The sequence below is a fragment of the Malania oleifera genome, chromosome 7 (genome assembly GCF_029873635.1).
Source record: "Malania oleifera isolate guangnan ecotype guangnan chromosome 7, ASM2987363v1, whole genome shotgun sequence".
Lineage (NCBI taxonomy): Eukaryota > Viridiplantae > Streptophyta > Magnoliopsida > Santalales > Ximeniaceae > Malania > Malania oleifera.
Genome location: NC_080423.1, coordinates 62,053,018 through 62,061,037, shown reverse-complemented (window position 1 = coordinate 62,061,037; position 8,020 = coordinate 62,053,018).

Below are 8,020 nucleotides of genomic sequence, written 5' to 3'. Positions count from 1 at the left end.
TGTTGTCCTAAAAGTTACCGACCCACATGGCCTGTTGTAATGGTGCTTCATAGCAAACATAGATCAAAATCAAATCTAGAATAGCATTTAAGTGTTGCCCTATAAGTCATGGAGGACCTCCATAGCCTGTTGCAATAGTCTTGGACCCAATTTCAGTGAGGGATTGTCTACTTTAGTCCATTGGCCTCGCGAGTTTATCCTAATAAGTCTACGATTTACTAAATGTAAAGATCTTAAACCCAACTCTGATAAGGTATTGTTCGTGTTAGCCCACTAACCTCACAAGTTTGTCCTACAAAAGACGTTTTACATAATTGGAAATCAAATCAACCTTATAAGCTCAAGATTCTCTTAATAGGCATCCAATGTGGGATTGTGACACCTATATGTGAGCCCTTTTATTGCCACCACATTGTTTGAAACCATAACTAAGAATAGTAATATAAAAAAGACGTAATAGCATTTGATAATTAAACACTAATGTGTTAGGAAAAGATTAAAATTATACCTAAAATAAGGAGGCATGGAAAGCCAATAAAAAATTAGCATATTTATAAGAATATAGAGCAAAAAAAAATAGAAATGAGTTTAGAATCAGGTTCTTCACATGTTTTCTTTTGACTTCCCCGTAGAATTTCTTAGAAGAGTCCACATAGTTGATGCACTCCCTTCTCAACCATTCCAAACTAAAGAAATGCCCCCAATTATCTCAACGTAGGCTCTGGTTTTAGGTTCTCTTTTTCTAGTACAAAGAAAAGTTCATATGCTTTTCAATCAATTCGTTCTTTCCCAACATTAAAATCATGACATAGTAGTATAAATAGAGATCCAATATGTACCACACTTTGTTCCTGTTGTGAATTATGTCTCACATACTAAAGGAAAACATCAAAGAAATCAAGGTGCAGTAGAGCAGAGGAAAATCGTCGACGGTTTGGCTGAATTTTAGAATTCTTGTTCTCGGTATCTGAAACCGTCGACGGTTTGGCTCAGTATATCTTGTGTAGATTTTGAATTTTGAATAATTTGGACGTTATTTTGGTTGGGTTTCAGGGGGAAACCTCTGAAGGGGCTTATATATACATAGAATATGTTGTATATAGTAAGTCAAGTGTGGTTGAAGAGAGAATTAAGAGAATTCATGTATTGTTCATGTAATTTGGACAAAGAGATAGTGAATTCTTGCCGTTTGCTTCCATGGATGTAAGCTTTGCCAAACCACGTAATTCCTGGTGTCATTGCTCTTGTTATTGCTTTATTTACTTGCCGTGGTTGTGGAATAATTCAGTATATTCACCATTTAGATTGTTGCATTGTTTTTGTTTGATTCTTTACACAAATTGTTGTTCCACTATGCATTATTGGAGGGCTATTTCACAACAATTGGTATCAGAGCACTGTTGTAATGACCTCTGGAACTTCATCTGCAAAATTTGACATGGTCAAATTTGATGGAACCAAAAATTTTGGTTTATGGTAGAGAAGAGTGAAGGATCTCTCGGTGCAGCAAGGGATGGTGAAGGCATTGTATGAAATTCAATTGGAAAGTATGGATGAAGCAACTTGGAATGAGATAGAAGCAAAGGCGGTATCAACCATCCAACTATGTTTGGTTGATGACGTGTTGTATCGCGTCATGGATGAGGATTCTCTAGCAGCAGTTTGGCGTAAACTAGAAAGCCGGTATATGCTTAAGTCCTTATCGAACAAACTCTTTCTTAAGCAAAGGTTGTATTGAATTAAGATGGTGGAGGGTTTGGATTTGAACCAGCATATCAACACTTTCAATTAGATTGTGAGTGATTTGGTGCATGTTGATGTAAAATTCGAGGAGGAAGACAAGGCATTGATGCTATTAAATTCCCTACTTGTGTCTCAAACTTATGAGCTTGGTTACTTAAGTGTGGTAAAATCGGGCACATAAGACCGGAATGTTCGGAGTGAAAAAAAGGAATTTTGAAAATCAGTAAGGTCCGTCAAAATCTGCAAATGTAGTGGAAGGAGATTCATAATGCAGTGATGGGGATATGCTATGTATTTCATCGGGTTCAAAGTGCCTCACAGATGATTCTTGGATCCTAGATACCAGATGCTCTTATCACATGACAGCAAATAGAAAATGATTCGACACCTATAGGTCAGTTAATACTGGTTGTGTTTTGATGAGAAATGATATTTCATGCAAAATACTTGGTATTGGAAATGTTAAGATCAAAATGTATGATGGTGTTGTAAGAACCATATATGATGTAGGACATGTACCGGGTCTAAGGAAGAATGTACTTTCATTGGGCACTTTAAACTGTAATGGATATAGTTACAAGTATGAAGGTGGGCAAATGAAACTGTGTGAAGGTGACTCGATAATGATGAAAAGAGAAAAGGTAGCGGGAAATATCTATGCACTGCAGGGTGTTATGGTTCTAGGTGGAGCTACAGCTGTAGAATCTGAGTCAAATATTTTGTGGCATATGCAATTAAGGCATATGGATGACTATATGTATTTAGATGTTTGGGGACCAGTGAAGATAGTATCATGGGGCAGACATATGATTTTCATAGGTTTATCAAAAAAGGTCTTGGTTTATCTCATGTGGCACAAGTCTGATGTTGATGTGTTTACTAGGTTAAACTTGTGGTTGAGATATAGTACCAAACCAGGAGAGAAATCCTCTCGTCAAACATTAGCACTAAGTACGCTGGTTTTGTAATGACCTATCTATTTTACCATTTTTTTACTCCCATAATAATATCCAATATAATATTCCTGACAAATCATAGTCAACCTGGACCCATGGGTACTAGAGATATACCTAAAATATAACACGGATACCTAAGCAGCGGGAAAAGTAAAATCATATACATATCAATTCATCCGTCCAACACAATACCAGAGTTTTACCACAACTGTCATAAACAAACACTCACCCCAAAATATCCAAAAAGTGCTCTAAGGTCACCACCCAAAACTCCTTCAGATCTTAGCAAAATGACTTACCCCCTAGACAGGGTAGAACAGTCGAATTCTAGCACTGCAGAGCTCTATCCGCTCTTCTATCTAGGGCTTCTGAAATGTTTATATAACTGGGGTGAGACACCTCTCAGTAAGATAAATAAACTAATATCAGTGTGTGACAAGATGAGTATTTTCGTGTTATACATATAATGGTACATAAATCATATTTGACAAAATCGTCAATATCATATCTGGATAACATAATATACTAAAATGATATAATATACTGAGTTACTAATCATGAAATCATCATGTATAATTGTACATGAAATAATACCATGGATGGATAGTTGGCTGGTGTCATGTCTTACCCCCACATGACTAAGTTGTGTAGCCCAAAGGCTGGACCTAGCAATGGCTAGCTGACCACGCTAGATCAACATAAGTCTGTAAGCACGATGGGTTTGCCCCTCTTGGTCCGGACACCAGAGGGATGCCTGCACTACCATAAAATCACATTGACTTCCGTTCTCCCATTGCTCCTTACGACAAGTGGTAGCACTCACATATACATGATCGTGATCATATAGCTACGGTTCCGTGCATCGTCAAAGCCTAAACCAAGCCAACCAGGTTCTGATAAGATATAGTATATCTCTAAATAATGATACATGACTATTTTATAATAATATCTATCATTTTAATATTTTTATAAAACCTTGTATAACATATCATATAAAATTTATGGCCCTTACGCCGACATAACATATCATATAAAACCATGGCCCTTACGCCGACATATCATATAAAATTCTCGGCCCTTACGCAGGCATATCATATAAAATCCTCAGTTTGAAAATCCCTGTATCACTTTATTATTTTTCCAAAAGCAGTAATAACATGCTTATTTTGTAAGCATAATATTTCATCATCATAATTTCCATGGTAAATGTTACTCATGCCACACAAAAAAGGGTAATATTCTGAACATAAAATCTGTTCTAAAATCATGTTTTTGATATTATACATGAAAACCGTATTACTGATCAACAACATTATTTTCAACATAATTCTACAATATACATATTTACTTGAAATTAAATGTTGTAAAATAATAAATATATTTTCATAAGAAACTGACTTAGTTTATCCCCTTACCTGACTTATGGAAAAGCCTACATATTACTCCAAGATTACACCCGTGTGGTCCCTAGCTCAACACCCTGAAATTGATATTTTCCCAACAAAACTTCAGTATTATCTTCCCTAACATATTTTCCTTAGTCCAAAAATACCTAAAACCTAATAAAACTGAAATTAACCAACTTGCCCAAATTTTGGGATGGTTCCCAAGTAGGCCTAATCAATGATCCACTCTAGTAGATGTGTAGAGAATCTTTCCAGGAGTGACGTGGCAGCTTTGGATCGTTGAACCGACGAAGAATCGGCCCAAAAACTTAGAGAGAAGGGGTGGGGAACGAAAGGTAGAGAGAGAGAAGGATTGCATGCAGGTTTTCTCGCCGAAGATTTGAGTTTGGGCTATTTATACATCTGCCTTTGTTGATAAGATATGTCACTTCGTCGACGAGGCCAAGTAGAAAGTTCGTATAAGCCACTTCGTTGATGAATGCTTTGTGTTCGTCGACGAGGACCTGCTGTGACCTCCTTTAAAATTTCCTTTTCTCCTTCTTTAATTATTTAAATACTATAATTCTTCGAGTCTCTACATTCTCCCCCCTTATAAAATTTCGTCCTCAAAATTTACTATCTGTATTGACACCATCCTTTAAAGAAAATGGGCTACTTATTTTATTACTTACCCTTACTTGTGGCGGAGGAATACCGTGGTTACATTCAAGGTCCTAGGAGATTACATATACACATAAAATAAAATTCTCCAACTACCAAAATACTATCTACTACCAGAAAATTATCACATCTAACTAACCTGCACAAAAGAAATTTTACCTACTCACCAGTAACTTTTCTCGATTACTACTGATCCCCGTTGAAGAGATACGTGTACTTCTGTCGTATCTGCTCCTCGAACTCCCATGAAGCTTTCTCTATTGTATGATTCCTCCATACTACTTTTACTAAAGGAATCTTCTTATTGCGCAATTCCTGTTCTTTCCTGTTTAGAATTTGCATTGGTACCTCCTCATATGTTAGAGTATCCCTGAGCTCTATCTCACCATAACTGATCATATGGGAGGGGTTTGGGATGTATTTCCTCAACATGGAAATATGGAATACGTTGTGTATTCTGAACAAAATGGGCAGTAAGGCTAGTCTGTAGGCAACTGACCCCACTCTCTTAAGAATCTCAAACGGGCCAATAAACCTAGGGCTAAACTTACCCTTCCTTCCAAATCTCATAACTCCCTTTAATGGAGCTATTTTCAAAAACACGTGATCTCCAACTTTAAACTCTAACTTCCTGTGGTGAGTATCGGCGTAACTCTTCTGTTGGCTCTGGGCTGCACTCAATCTATCTCTGATGAGCCAAACTTTGTCATATGCCTGTTGTACTAACGATGGCCCCACAACTCACCGCTCACCTATCTCATCCTAGTATAAAGGAGAACGACATCTCTTACCATAGAGCGCCTTATAAGGTGCCATGCCAATGCTCGCCTGATAGCTGTTATTATATACAAACTCTACCAGCGACATATACTGGGTCCAACTACTCCCAAAATCCAGCACGTATTCTTGCAGCATATCTTTTAATATCTGAATCACCTTCTCAGTCTGGCCGTCCGTCTAAGGATGAAAAGCCGTGCTAAAAGATAACCGAGACCCCAGAGCCTCTAGAAAGCTCCTCCAAAACCGTGACGTGAAATGTGGGTCTCGGTCTGACACTATAGACATTGGTACACCATGAGAACGGACTATCTCCAGAACATAAATCTCCACCAATCTGTCCATGGAGTAGTTGACTTTAATAGGAATAAAGTGAGCGGTCTTCGTCAATCTATCAATGACCACCCAAATAGCATTCTGACCATACGATGTCGGTGGCAAACCTATCACAAAGTCCATAGTTACATGATCCCACTTCCACTCTAGGATGTAAAGTGACTGCAACTGGCCCGCCGGCCTTTGGAATGATCAACACTGGTGCAGTGACAAGCCTTTGTTTCAATTGATGGAAGCTCTTCTCGCAATCTTTATCCCATTCAAACCTTAAATTCTTTTTGGTTAGTCGCGTGAGAGGTCCTAATAAAGCTGAAAATCCCTTTAGAAACCGACGGTAATAACCCGCCAGCCCCAAGAAATTTCTAATTTCCTAAACGTTCTTTAGCCTTTCCCAATTCAACACTGTCTCAATCTTGCTGGGATCCGCTGAAATACCATCTCCTGAAATAACATGCCCCAGAAACAACACTTTCTCTAACCAAAATTCACATTTACTGAACTTGACTTGACATACAATCTCTTTTCCCTGAGCGTTTGAAGTACCAGTTGTAAGTGCACCTCATGCTCCTCAAAAATCCTCTAGTAGACCAATATATCATCAATGAAAACTATAATGAACTGATCTAAATACAGGTGAAAAACTCTATTCATCAAGTCCATGAATACAGTATGAGCATTTGTTAGACCAAATGGCATAATGAGGAATTCATAATGCCCATATCTGGTCCTGAAGGCTATCTTCGAAATGTCTTTTGCTTTTACTTTTACTTAATGGTAGCCTGACCTAAGGTCAATCTTGGAATAGACCCGCTTATCCTGAAGCTTGTCAAATAAATCGTCTATATGGGGTAGAGGATACCTGTTCTTGATTGTCACCTTATTAATTTCCCTGTAATCTATTCACATCCTCAAAGACCCGTCCTTTTTCTTTATAAATAACACTAGAACTCCCCACGGTGATACACTAGGCTGAATAAAACCCTTATCCAGCAAGTCTTGCAACTGATCCTTTAACTCTCCCAACTCTGTTGGAGCCATTCTATAAGGAACTTTTGAAATCTGTGCCGTCCTGGGAAGTAGATCAATAGTGAAATCTACCTCGCGGTTGGGAGGTAACCTAGGTAGATCTTTTGGAAACTCCTTAACCACTGATGTATTGCCTAACTTCAATTCATTTTCTGACATCTCTTTAAAAAAAGCCATAAACCCCTAACAACCATCCAAGAGTAATCTCCTCGCCTGTATGATTAATACCAACTGAGGCGGGGATTGCACACGCGACCTTATGAACCTAAATTTTGATCTTTCCGAAGGTCTAAAATTACTTCTTTCAAATGACAGTCTATACTGGCGTAATTGGTTGCCCACCAGTCCATACCAAAAATTACATCGAACCCATGCATGTCCAATACTATCAATTCAGCTAACAAGACTTTCTCCTGAATATCAATTAGACAGCCTCAAAGCACTCTACTACACCTCACTACTGACCCTGTCGGTGTTGTTTCTAACAATTCAGTATCTAACAACTGTGTTTCTGCCACACATAATCTAATATATCTTATAGACATGAACGAGTGTGTGGCTCCTAAATCAAATAATACAATTACTTTAAATAAAAACATGTTAATCATACCTATCACCACATCACCGACTGTCTCAGCATCTCCAGGCATCAAAGCATAGACTCTCGCTGTAGCTACATTCCTTTGCTGGCCTCTATAGGGTGCCTAATAGCCTCCCTGGTACGGTCTAGGGGCAGGAGCATTATCAAGTGGTGTAGGGAAATCTCGCACCAAGCGTCCCTGTCTACCACAACGATAGCAAACGACTCTCCCCACTCGACACTCTCCTAAGTGTCTCTTTCCACAAGTTTGATAGACAAGAAAATTCTGCACTGCCTGAAACTCACGACCTCTAGTCTCCTGCCTCTGTCCTCTGCCATAGTTTCCTCTCCTGCACTGACCCTGTCTAGATCCCTGCTGGAAGTCTGAAGGCACAGATCTCTTCTTTTGTCCCTGCTCCTCTGCGTCCATGCCCTCGCTAGCCTCGGCCAATGCTTCCTTGTCAACTAACTCAGCAAAATCCTGTATCTTCAGCACTACCACCTGCTTGTATATTCCTTGCCTCAATCTTCTTTCA